Genomic DNA, 14,083 nt, shown 5'->3' on the forward strand with positions numbered 1-14,083 from the left:
TGAGAATGAATGAGAGGGTCCAAATTTATTTATTTAAATCATCTGCATAATAATTTATAAAATTTCCAGATTTGCACATACCACTGCCTCCTTGATATCTTTTCTTGCAAGTACATAAACTATTAATTTCCCTCTCAATTTTCCCAACCACCAACATTCCCATGTAGATCCCAAACATGTTCTTTTCCTCTATCTTACTCATCCTCATAATGAGACCTCTAAATATCACATTTCTCAAGCCACAAAACTAGGCATAAGCCTCAATTCCTTTAGCTGCCTCCTGTATTCATTAGCCAGGGCTGCCATAAGAAAGCACCACAGACTGGGTGGCTTAAAGAAGAAAAATTTATTTTCTTACAATTCCTGAGTCTAGAAATCCAAGATCAGGGTGTTAGCAATGTTAGTTTCTTCTGAAGCCTCACTCATTGGCTTGTAGATCACTTCTTCCTCTCCCTGTGCCTTCACACAGTCTTCCTCTGCATATGTCTGTGACCAAATCTCCTCTTCTCATAAAGAAACCTATCATATTGGATTGGGAACCACCCTATGACCTCATTTTAACTTAATAGCCTCTTTAAGAATGCTGTGGTAAAATATAGTAACAGTCTAAGGTACTAAGGGTTAGAACTTCAACATATAAATCTGAGTGTGACACAAGTCAGCCCATAACACCTCACCATTCCCCTACCTACAGCGTCAGCAAATGTCCTCACTTCTGTCCCCCTCCACAGTCTCCACCTAGGTCAAAGCCACCATTAACTCTTACCCATTATTCTATGAGCTTCCTACTTGATTCCATTCTTGCATCTTAACATTCAATTTTGTGCGCAGCAGCAAGAGTAAGCTTTCTCAAATACAAATAGGATCTTGTCACCCTTCTTGCTATATCACGTAAGGACACAGCAAGAGGATAGCAGTGTGTAAATGAGGAAAAAAGCCTTCACCCAACACTGCTGGCAGCTGATCTCAGACTTCAGCCTCCAAAAACATTGAGAAATAGATGTTTGTTGTTAAGCCACACTATTTCTTATATTTTGTTATGGCAGCCCAAACTGACTAAGACACAAGAATATTACTTACTTTGAAGCTATTTTAGGGATAATAGTCAATTCGTGGAAAGTTCATGTTACAGAACCATGAGGCTAATCTACTTGCTGCATGAAGTCTACATGGTTGTCTGGTTAACTATTTTCACCATTTTGTACAGGTGGAATTACCTTGTATTTGTAGGACAGGATATTCTTCTCCAAGTGCTCTCATATTTACCTTACACCCTCTTTTCATGAATAGCAGTAAACTTACCAGAACATTCTCTATACCCATATTACAGATGAAGAAATTCATACACAGAGGCGGTGGTAGAGCAAGAAAACTTCCAATTCCTTGCATGCTTCTGGCTAATCTTAAGACAGGAGGGAAGCACCTATAATCCAGAAACTCAGCTGTCTATTGACAGTTCTCTTGGGTTAAGATAATAATATTTAACAAAAGAAGTTCTGTCCACCATCTTATAATTCTGAGATGGTACCTACACTCCTCAAACCTTTTCCTACAGAGATTTATACCTGCTGTATTTAAAAATTCTCTTCATAGGCTTGGTTAACAGATTTAACTATGGATAATGCCCTGAAAATAGAGAGTGTTCTAAGTTGGAAACATAAGTTGGTTAGGATAATTGCCCATCTCTGACTGCCAAAAGGATTAAGTTGTAATACTAGTCTCCTCGTGAAAATGTATACCCTCTTGTTTGTTGTGTAACTGTGTAGTTATCCAACAAGCAGAAATTTCAATCCTTTCTATGTTAAGTTCGTGACACAGGTCTGCAGAAAGTCATTTCCTGATATTAGGAAAAACTATGGAGGCAATTAGGTTTACTGTGAAATTACCAGCTTCCCCTTTCTGCCTTTGTGCCCCGTAGAATATTTTCATGTCACTCAAATAACCACTGCCTTCACATTTCTTCTGCTTTCACACTAATCTCATTAAAGGATCTGTAGTTTGCTCCCACTAAGAATGTTTTCCCATTAAGAAAACAGCTGAAAATGTCACCTTTCTTGAAGGGAGTAGATTTCAACATGTCATATAAGTGATTACTACTCTAAATATTGATGTATGAGAATCTAGTACCTCAACTGTAGGCCAGTGTGAAAAGGAACAAAGTCCAAAATCATGCATATCACAGGCTCATGCAACTTACTTGACCATGATAGAAAGAAAGGTGGCAAGTGGTCAAAATTCCAGAGTCCAACTTGATTCATTTCATCGCTGGCATCCAAGAGGATGAGCTAGTGAGTTTCTTGGTTTCTTGGTCATAGCTATGATGAAGACAAGGTGAGTTTCTCAGTTGTAACAAGAAAAGTCTTACAGATGATTCCAGAAGACCAATGTCATTTTAAATAGCCCACACATTGGTGGGGTAAGACTCCAGCCAGAAGTAAATGGCATGAAGAAATGATTTAGCTCCTAATTACAGGTAAGGGATAACCTTAAGAACCAGACAGAATATCGCAATCCCAATCAAGTGGTCTAGAGATCAGAATAAGGCTCCAATAAGTCAAGTCATAGAGCATAGGTATGTTCTCTAAAAAGTCCCCCAAGAAGCATATGACAACGCAGGACTAAACATGCAAGGAATTCATCAGAAGAATACCTGTGAAAGCTAATAGGAAAGGAGCTGTAAAAGACAGAGAGAGCTGTCAGACAGTGATGCAAGTATGATCCCAAGCAAAGATGTGAGGGGAGGAGTGTTGGGTGAAAACATTCCAGACTGCCAGGCAGTCTAGAAATGGTTTGGCAAAGCTGCAGGGGAATGCCTGATCCAAAGTTGGGCATCAGAGGAGTCCTGTGTCTAAAGGAAGAAGCCTGCTAGGTATCCCTGCCATACTCAATCATTGGCTGGGAATCGCCTGAACAAGTATAGCCTCAGTTCTAAGGCAGCATTCAAAGAGTAGCTTGGGTCCATTAGTCAGTTATGCTCCCTGTAGCTGGAGATTTGCAACTTCTCATGACCACCAGAAGGAGCCAGCCCAGTAGGATTTACCAAAGGCTTGGTGAAGGAACAGGTGCAGAGTTTATATCAGATACCAGTATTACCAAAACAAGACTGATTCCAGACCCTGCAGCTGACCATTGTTCACCTTCCACCTTGGTGTGAATTGGCTTAGTGATCAGGAACAGCAAACTCAGCAGACAGAATTTCTCTGTGTTTAAGTGAAAATGTGCTTCTGTGTGAAGGCACAATTGGCAATTATCAATCTTCCACTCCCAAGCTTGTGCAAATTAAGGAGGAGCTCTGAGCTATGAATTTCAGCTCAGGGCCTTCAAAGATAAATGTTTTAACTTTTGAAAATTTTCCAGGCCAGACGCAGTAGCTCACACCTGTAATCTCAGCAATTTGGGAGGCCGATGTGGGCTGATCACGAGGTAAGGAGATCAAGACCATCCTGGCCAACATAGTGAAACCTCGTCTCTACTAAAAATACAAAAATTAGCCAGGCGTGGTGGCGGGCACCTGTAGTCCCACCTACTCAGATGCCTGAGGCAGAAGAATCACTTGAACCCGGGGAGCGGAGGTTGCAGTGAGCCAAGATCGTGCCATTACACTCCAGCCTGGCAACAGAGCAAGACTCCAACTCAAAAAAAAAAAAAAGAAAGAAAGAAAAATTTTCAGCAAGATAATGGCTAATGGTTATCTACATTTCACTGTGTCATTTGCATCCTGTCAGATAACACTACTCCTATCAGTGTTTTATGTTGTTCCTCCAGCCTGTTTTCAAGCAGTTTTCTTCCTGTGGAACAAACAGATAATAGTGGGGGTGACATGATCTGCTTATTTTTTAGACTGCTGCTCTACTGCAAATAGCTTTCCAACACCACTGTGTCTCAGCCCATATGTGCTGCTATAAAGGAATATCCGAGGCTGGGTAATTTATAGAGAAAAAAGGTTTCTTTGGCTCATGGTTCTGCAGGCTGTACAAGAAGCATTGCACTAGCATCTGCTTCTGATGAGGGCCTCATGCTGCTTCCACTCAGGATGGAAAGGGAAAGGGGAGTTGACGTGTACAGAAATTACATGGTAAGGCAGGAAGCAATAGAGAGAGGAGGAGGAGTCAGACTCTTTTTAACAACCAATTCTCACAGAAACAAGAGTGAGAACTCATTCCTGTCAGAATGACACCAAGCAGTTCATGAGAGGTCCACCCCAAGGATCCAAATACCTCCCACCAGGACCCACCTCCAACACTGAGGATCAAATATCAACCTGAGACTTGACAGGGCCAAGCAAAGTATATCCAAACCATAGCACAGTATGTTCAGCTCCAGAATAATTATCATGTTTTCCAGTGCAATAGTTTCCATAAAAATGATAATAGTGAAGGGCAAACAGAATTCATGCTTTCTCCCAGCAGTTTTTGTACTAGTTATGTACTAGGGTATATTCTAGGACCTGGAGATTCAACAGGAAATTAGATTAAAATAATCCCACTTTTAAGAAAGTCACATTCTATCAAGGGAAAACAGTCTATTTAAAAATACACAAATTAATGGAGAAGAAAATACCATGACATAGAATAATAGAAACTAAATTTCCTTAAAAGTTATCTAGTCCAGTCCTCTAGTTGTAAACCAGTGACCCAGGAAACACGCGAGGCCAATGGCTACCAACACCCTTTGAGTCCCAGGTGTACTTTTTCTTGAGCTACTAAAACTATATTACTTACAGTGTATCAGCCCCAAACCTGATGGATTTCTAGTCAATTTGTCAATATTCTGAAGTTCTGTATTTCCCTAATCTGTACTGCAGAAACCCAGCTGCAATTCCTTCTATTTCATCCCAGTAAGATCTCATTTTAAATCAGCAGAATGCTCCTTTCTGCCATCTTCATTGCTTGTCCCTACCCCACTTTGCCTTCAACCAACTTATTTCATTATTTCATATATATTTCTTTCTTTCTCTGTCTGTCTGTCTCATTTTTATGCTACCCATACCCAGACTCAATATTTCAGCCTCATTCTCTCTCCCTGGCTTGAATCCCCATTTGCAATCTAAGGATAGGTTCTATAAAGTCTACTTTCTATGTATCTTTTGCATCTTTCTATCTTGTGATTCCCATTTCTGGCAAATTGGATCTGGCTATCATTTTTTTTTTATTTTGATATAGTATTATTTGTCAATTTTGCTTTTACTGCCTGTGTTTTTTATTTGTTTTTGTTCATGTTTTGTTTTGATTTTTTTAGAGGCAGGTTTTTGTTATGTTGTCCAGGCTGGCCTGGAACTCCTGGGCTCAAGCAATCCCTCCATCTCAGCCTCCCGAGTACATGGAACATACCATCCCACTCCCAGCTATCATAATTTCTTAAGACTGTTGGAATAGGCCTCTAACTGGCCAGCAAGACTTTATTTTCCCTGTCACAGTTTATCCTGAATACCACTGCCAGATTCATCTTCCTGAAGTGAGCCTCTAAAACACATTACTCTTGCTTAAAATTCTTTACTGGTTCTTCTTTACCCCCATTTAAATCTCATGCAAGGGGCTTCCCAAATATGACTAAAGCTACTTTTCCAGTCTTATTTGTAACTATGTTCCAGACAAACTATACTATTTAGAGTTTTCTCCCTGAATAAACCCACCTTCATATACATATTTATGCTTATCTCCCTACCTGAAATCCAGGCATTTTCCAAACCCATCTTAAATCTAAATTCTTTTCTTTGGGGTCAGACTTTGTACCTGTTTCCCTAGAGCATACTGAGATCTAACTCTAATCATGAATCTAATGGCAGCAAAGGCTGGATTGGGGTAGATCTTGAGGAGAGTAGCCATGCTTTTGCAAAGCAATTGCCACAGGTGAGGTTATTATAGGATTTTTCAGCATCCGCAGACTTGGGATGCTGGGCTGCTTCCACTAGAAAGAGAAGTCCAAAGAGATTCAAAGGTTTGAGATTCTCAGCTTCATTAAATGACTTGATGAGGCTGGGTATTCAGCATAACCTGTCATTCTGAAAACTGCAACATTAAAATTTGTTCTGATTTTCAGAATAGTTGGACCTTTGTTGCAAGAAATAAAAGATTATTTTAATTCCACCACAGGAGCACTCTGGCTGTCTGGCATGACTTGAGCTGAGAGTTGAAAAACCTGTGCCTGTCATCTTCTTTCTTAAGAGCTTCATTGCACTCAGAAGCTACCATCCCTACCCTTGATCTTGTGGTCATTACTGTAATCATACAGGTAAATGCAGCAGCCACTTGTCATCTGCCCCACCACCACCCTGCCCCACCAAGGGACTTGCTTCAGTAGGTACTTCTCACAATCAAACATAGGTGATAATGTGGTTAATTGTGATGCCACTGCTTGCATGGGTTACTGCATCACAGTCACCAATTTTTAAGGTGCTCAGCACTGCATTCAAGTCCAAGGACATGACCAAACCAATCCCAGTATTTTATTTTTAAGTGTCCATTTTCTTGGACCATTCCTGGCACCAACTTCTGTATCAGTTAAGGTGCTTTCAGGAAAGAGAAACCTTACCAGTAATTTTAACGTAGAGAATATTGACATGGTTTTGCTGTGTCCCCACACAAATCTCATCTTGAATTCCCATGTGTTGTGGGAGGGACCCAGTAGGAGGTAACTGAATCATGGGAGCAGATCTTTCTTGTGCTATTCTCATGATAGTGAACAAGTCTCATGAGATCTGATGGTTTTAAAAGGGGGAGTTTCCCTGCACAAGCTCTCTTTTCTCTTGTCTGCTGCCATGAGAGATGTGCCTTTCACCTTCTGCCATGATTGTGAGGCTTTCCCAGTAAGTCTAATAAATCTCTTTCTTTTGTAAATTTCCCAGTCTCTGGTATGTCTTTATCAGCAGTGTGAAATGGACTAATACAAATATAATATTTTAAAGTATTAGCAAGGTATCAGAGTCTTAAAGGCAGAAAGAGAACACAGAGTATCACACAGATAGTTTCTACAGAAGGAGCTGCTGCTTCTATGCCTGAAGAGAAAACAGGAACAGGTTGGTATTATTAAAATGTGGAAGCTTAGGAGGAACTTGCAGAGCTTGGATCTCATCTCTGAAGAGGGTGCCAGCTGGTTGGTGCTGCTCTACCTGAAGTCACATGAAGAAACTTGTTCTAGGAGTTTGGGAACAACTATAAATCAGAAGTAGCACCAGTATGGCTGCAGAGGTGAAGACCTTTTTCTGCAACAATACTAACAGGAACAGGAAGCAACCAGGAAGGAGCAAAGGGGAATGAGGTTTGCAGAGTCCCAGCCCCAGCAACATAAAGCACAGTATAAAAGAACATGTTCAAAGTTGAGAGAATGTAACTTAATCAGGAAGCATTCTTTAAACCCATCTCAAATGAGTTTAAATCCTCCTCCTCCTCCTTTAAGGCTTTCTTGATTTACTCACCATAGATGTGTTTTTCTATCTCCTTAGAATCGCTAAAGCAATTTAGATGCTTTTTGGTGTCACTTACATTTTGCCCTGTACTACAGTTATGCCTATAGCTGTCTTAATCTCTCCCCTCTTCACTGTCACCCTTCTCCATACACAAATACATACATATTAGAAAAAAATCAATGAATGCTGGAGCAGTGTTTCATTTATTTCCATATTGCCTGTAACTTCTCAACAGCTAGTTGTTGAACTTGTTCACTGCTGAATTGCCAGTGCTTAGAACGGGACCTAGAGTATAATACATCACATATGTTTGTGTGTATGTGTGTGAAAATGAATGATTAAATGAGTTAGTGAATAAATGTAACTGAGTTGAATATCAGCCCTGGAAGTCAGATTTGGATGATAATAAGGGATTTTGAATCTGGGAATGTTTTGATTAAACAGTAATGCCGTTTGAGGAAATAAAAGAAAATATCTTCTTTTTACAGTTATTCACCTAATCTCAAACTTGGAAAACTTCTCAGCATCTAATTCACCGCCGTCCTTCACTCCTTCCCTTGACCATGTCAAAAGAAAGATTTAGGTGGATCCAAACCTGAAGATGCTCCCATAACACAACAAATGTAGAGAATGTGTTTTGCAACCAGTAGTAATGACCAAAAATGTATTTGGCATAGACTTGCTTGAAAAGATAAACACAGCAAATTATATTCAAAACAAAGAAAGAATGGCTCTTAGCATTCCTGTGGTAAGAAATAAAGTCAGTTCCAAATCCCAGGGTACCAGAGAGTTTAAAATCTCATGGCAGATGAATTTAATCACTTTCCTGTATTATTAATAAGAAAACACTAGAGAATACAGCTGGTGGAACAGGAGTTTTCAGTGCTCATTCTCTCACAGTAATATTAATAACCATCCACAACAAAAATACTTGCACAAGACCTAAGGAATCCAGGTGAGAGATTATAGCACCTGAATGCAACACAGAAATAAGAAAAGACACATAAAAGAGGATAGGAGGGACAGTTTCACACTACCTGCATCACCTCTCCCCCAAGCCTAGGCAGCACAGCTCTGCAAGTTTCTCCTTATTCATTTAAGTAAGGAGAAGAAAATGAGTATGCAACTTTGCTCTGGACCCTATTACCAGCCCTGCCCTAGTAAATACCAGTGCCAGGCAAGTCCTCACAGACCCAGGCTCTAGGCCCAACCAGGTGTTGGGCCATATATAATCATCCTAGGCTGCAGGACAACCCTTGTGAATCCAGTTTTCCAGGCCTGCCTGAGATTTAAGGTCAGCAGCCCTCATGGCCCCAGACACCAAACTAACCACTGAGAATCCAGGTTTTAGGCCCACCCCAGTACCAGGCCTAAGAACTGCCCCAGGGCCAGGCTAGCTCCTGTGGACACAAACTTAAGGCCCATCCCCATGAACAGTCACCAGCCCACCCCAGTGGACCACAGTGCTATGATGGCCCCTGTAGATGCAACCACCAGGCCTGTCCACATGGCTGTAGCCTCAGGCCAAGCCCAGTAGACCCAGGCTCCAAGTCTTTCCCATGGACCTATACATCAAGCTGACCTCTGTGAACCTAGGCACCAGACCTGTTCACCTAACTTAGGCACCAAGCCAGCTTACCTGAGGACTTCAGTAGCAAACCTGTTGTGGAACTTGTATGTCAGACTGCTAAGCATCTCTGCCCAGTCTGACTGTAAAGGGCTTTCCCTGACAAAACTTGTCTCTAACAACTAGAAGAGGTCCCTACTTTTAAAAATCTGCCATCAGCAGTTCAAGACCACAAGATCACAAATAATCTGGAAATGTGACACCACCAAAGGAATAGAATAAAGCACCAGTAAACCATCCCTAAAGAAATGAAGATATACAAACTTACTGAAAAAGAATTTAAAGTAATTGCCTTAAAGAAGTCCAGTGAGCCAAAAATAGAACAAAGTAAGACAAACAAATGAAATCACGGGAAAAATACACAAACAAAGTTTAACAAAGAGATAGAAACCATTTAAAAAATACACACAAAAATTCTGAAGCTGAAAAACACAATTACAGAACTGAAAGATTCCATAGAGAACTTCAACATCAGACTTGATCAAGCAGAAAAAAAGAAAAGTCAGCATACTTTAAGACAGGGCAGTTGAAATTACATGGTGAGAGAAGCAAAAAAGAAAAAAGAGTGATAGTCGAGAAAGTCTACAAGACTATGGGAAACCATCAAGTGAACCAATATATGCATTACAGGAGCCCCACAAAAAAACAAAGAAAGAGGTCAAAGCTTATATAAAGAAATAATGACAGTATACTTTCCAAATCTAGAAAGGGAGCTAAACATTCAGATCCATAAATCCCAAAGAACTCCAGTTAGATTAAACATAAAGAGATCTTCACTGAGACACATAATCAAATTTGTAAAAGTCAAAGATGGGGAATTTTAAAGGCACCAAGAAAAAAGTGATTCATTACTTACAAGAGAACACCAATAAGACAATCAGTAGATTTCTCAACAGAAACTCTGTAGGCCAAAATGGAATAATATAGTCAACATGCTGAAAGAAAAATAAAATGCCAACAAAGAATACTATATGTGGTGTGTTAGTCTGTTCTTGCATTCCTATAAAGGAATACCTGAGGCTAGGTAATTTATAAAGAAAAGAGGTTTTATTTTTCACTCACATTACTTCAGGTTGTATAAGAAGCATAGTGCCAGCATCTGCCTCTAGGAAGGGCCTTGGGAAACTTGCAATTATGGTAGAAAGTGAAGGAAAGTAAGCATGTTACATGGCCAGAGAAGAGGCAAGAAAGAGAGGGGGTGCCACTCAGACCTTGAGTGAACTACCAGAGCAAGAACTTACTCATCTGCAAGAGAATGGCAATAAGCCATTCATGAGCAATATGGCCCCGTGATTCAAACACCTCCCACCAGGCCCCATCTGCAACACTGGGGATTACATTTCAGCATAAAATTTGGAGGGTACAAACATCCAAACTGCATCATTCCACCCCGGCCCCCAAATCTCATGTCCTTCTCACATTGCAAAATATAATTATCCCTTCCTACAATAGTCCCAAAAGTCTAACTCATTCTAGCATTAACTCAAAAGTCTCAAGTTCTGAGTCCCAAGTCCAATGTCTTATCTGGAGATGAATCCTTTCTACCCATGAGCCCACATTTGTCTCAAGTATACATAGAATATTCTCCAGGATAGATAATATGTTAGGCCACAAAACAAGTCTTAACAAATTTAAGAAGACTGAAATCATATCAAATATCTTTACTGACCACAATGGCATTAAATCAGAAATCAATGACATATAGAACTGTGGAAAATTCACAAATACATGTAAATTAAATAACATTCTCGTGAACAATCACTGGGACAAAGAAGAAATCAAAAAGCACATTTTAAAATATCTTGAGAGAAAAAAAAAATACCAAAACTGAGAGATGCAGGAAAAGCAGTTCTAAGAGCAAAGTTTATAGAGATAAATGCCTACATTTAAAATATATGAAAGAAGAGACATAATAATGGATGCCTCAAAAATAAAAAAGATCATAGGGGGCTATTATGAACAATAATAACCAACAAGTTGAATAACCTAGAGGAAATATATTAATTCCTAGAAACATACAACATATCCAAGTTGAGTGAAGAAGAAATAAAAAGCCTGAACAGATAAACAAAAAAATTGAAGTAGTAATTTTAAATCTTCCAATAAAGAAAAGCCCAGGACGAGGGCTTTTGTCTCAAGTGCACATAGAATATTCTCCAGCCCGTAATCCCAGCAGTTTGGGAGGCTAAAGTGAGTGGACTGCTTGAGCCCAAAAATTTGAGACCAGCCTGGGAAACATGGTAAAACCCCATCTCTACAAAAAATACAAAATTAGCCAGGTGTGGTGGTGTGCACAGGTAGTGCCAGCCACTCAGGAGGCTGAGGTGGGAGGGATAGCTTGAGCCAGGGATGTGGAGGTTGTTATGAGCAGAGATAGCCCTGCTGCCCTACAGCCTGGGAAACAGAGCTAGACCCAGTCTCAAAAAAAAAAAAAAAAAAAAAAGGAAAGGAAGAGAGAAAAAGAGAGAGAGAGAGAGAGAGAGAGAAAGGGCCCAGAAAAAGATAATTTCATAGTTAAATTAATATCAATCCTTCTTAAACTCTTCCAAAAAACTGAACCAGAGGAAATCAGACTCATTTTATAAGGCCAGTGTTATCTTCAAAACAAAACCAGACAAGGATACTGTAAGAAAAGAAAATTCTAGGCCAATATCCCTAATGAACATAGATGCAAACATTCTCGACAAAATGCTAAGAAACTGAGTTTACAAGACATTAAAATGATTATACATTGTAACCAAGTGGGATTTATCCTTGGGATAGAAGGAAGGTTTAACATATAAAAAACAGTAAATGTGATATAAACCTGCACATTCTGCACATGTGCCCCAGAATTTAAAATATAACAATAAAAAAAAGAAAGCAAAGGGAAAAGATCACAAAAAGACAAAAAAGAAGATAATCTCCATTGATGCAGAGTGTTAGACAAGTCAGCATCCTTTTAAGAAGAAAATTCTCAACAGTTATATATACAAGGAATGTATCTTAATAAGAGCATATATAATAAGCTTACAGCTAACTTCATGCAAAATGGTAAAAAGCTGAAAGAAAGCTTTTCTTCTAAGATCAGAAACAAACAAGAAAGCTAACTCTCATCCCTTCTATTCAATATAGAAATGAAAGTCCTACCAAGAGCAATCAAGCAAGAGGAAAAAAAAAAGGAATTCAAATCAGAAAGGAAAATGGTAAGTTGTCTTTGTTTGCAGTTGACATCATATTTTATATAGAAAGCCCTAAAGACTTCTCCAAAAACCTTAACTAAAAAACACATTCAGCAAAGTTGCAGGATACAAAGTCAACACTAAAACTTGATTGCATTTATATACACTAACAACAAACTATCCAAAAAAGAAATTAAGAAATAAATTCCATATACAATAGCATCAAAAAGAAAAAAATACTTAGGAATACAATTAGCCAATAAGGTGAAAAATCTAGACATTGAAAACTAATCGTTAATGAAACTGAGGAGGACACAAAAGAATGCAAAGATATTTTGTGTTCAGTAATTGGAAGAATATTGTTAAAATGTTTACATAACCCATTTATTTTTGGTGCCATATGAATTTTAAGACTTCTGTTTCCTATTTACGTGAAAAATGCCATTTATATTTTGAAAGGAACTGCATTAAATATGTAAATTTCTAAGACTCTCTTGTAGTTAGGGCTTGGATGCAATTAGTTTTGCCAGTGAGGTAGACATCTAGGCTCAGAAAGCAAAGGGATGGTTTCCAGCTTTATGTGTGTACCTGCAAAGGACATGCACTCATCCTTTTTATGGCTGCATAGTATTCCATGGTGTGTATGTGCCATTTTCTTTATCCAGTCTATCACTGGTGGGCATTTGGGTTGGTTCCAGGTCTTTGCTATTGTGAACAGTGTCACAACAAACATATGTGTGCATGTGTCTTTATAACAGAACGATTTATAATCCTTTGGGTATATATCCAGTAATGGGATTACTGGGTCAAATGGTATTTCGATTTCTAGATCCGTGAGGAATCACCACAGTCTTCTACAATGGTTGAACTAATTTACACTCCCACCAACAGTATAAAAGTGTTCCTATTTCTCCACATCCTCTCTAGTAACTGTTGTCTCCTGATTTTTTAATGATTGCCATTCTAACTGGTGTGAGATGGTATCTCAATGTGGTTTTGATTTGCATTTCTTTAATGACCAATGATGATGAGCTTTTTTCATAAGTTTCTTGGCCACATAAATGTCTTATTTTGAGAAGTGTCTGTTGATATCCTTTGCCCACTTTTTGATGGGTTTATTTTCTTTTATTATTTTTCTTGTAAATTTAAGTTCTTTGTAAATTATGGCTATTAACTCTTTGTCAGATGGGTAGATTGCAAAAAATTTTTCCCATTCTATTGGTTGCCAGTTAACTCTAATGATAGTTTTCTTTTGCTGTGCAGAAAGCTGGAAACCATCATTCTCAGCAAACTGACACAAGAACAGAAAACCAAACACTGCATATTCTTACTCATAAGTGAGTGTTGAACAATGAGAACACATGGACACAGGAAGGGGAACATCACACACCAGGGCCTGTCAGGGGATGGGGGGCTAGGGGAGAGATAGCAGGGGTGGGAGGAAAGGGGAGGGGATAGCACTGGGAGAAATACCTAATGTAGATGACAAGGTGATGATGGATGAAGCAAACCACCATGGCACATGTATATGTATATAACAAACCTGCACATTCTGCACATGTGCCCCAGAATTTAAAATATAACTATAAAAAAAAGAAAGCAAAGGGAAGCAAAAGCTAAATTTTCATGACAATGTTGATGAGCAAATGTATTCCAACAGGTGTGCTTGTATCAGCTGAGCTTCATGTTCCACCCTTTAGCCCCACAATTGGTGTGTTGAAAGCATCTGCAGTGATAAAAAGCAGTTTCCTGCTTTCAGGATTAGTAGCTCTAGTGGTGTGACCTCACCAGTCCTGCAGCAACCTCTTAGTTTCTGCTCTTTCAGCTCTTCTTTTTTTTTTTTTTTTGCAAGCACATAATTCCCTGTATTACATATCTTTCTTCTCGAAA

At 39.1% G+C, this 14,083-nt stretch overlaps 1 long non-coding RNA gene across 3 annotated transcripts in view; it reads right to left on the reverse strand.

Moving 5' to 3' along the window:
* The window catches only part of LOC105711728 (uncharacterized), a 411,034-nt gene that overhangs the window by 321,302 nt on the left and 75,649 nt on the right, over positions 1-14,083 (reverse strand). The window lies entirely within an intron of this gene.

The sequence above is a fragment of the Aotus nancymaae genome, unplaced genomic scaffold (assembly GCF_030222135.1).
Source record: "Aotus nancymaae isolate 86718 unplaced genomic scaffold, 86718_ANA_hifiasm-v0.15.2.pri h1tg000108l, whole genome shotgun sequence".
In the NCBI taxonomy this organism is placed as follows: Eukaryota; Metazoa; Chordata; class Mammalia; order Primates; family Aotidae; genus Aotus; species Aotus nancymaae.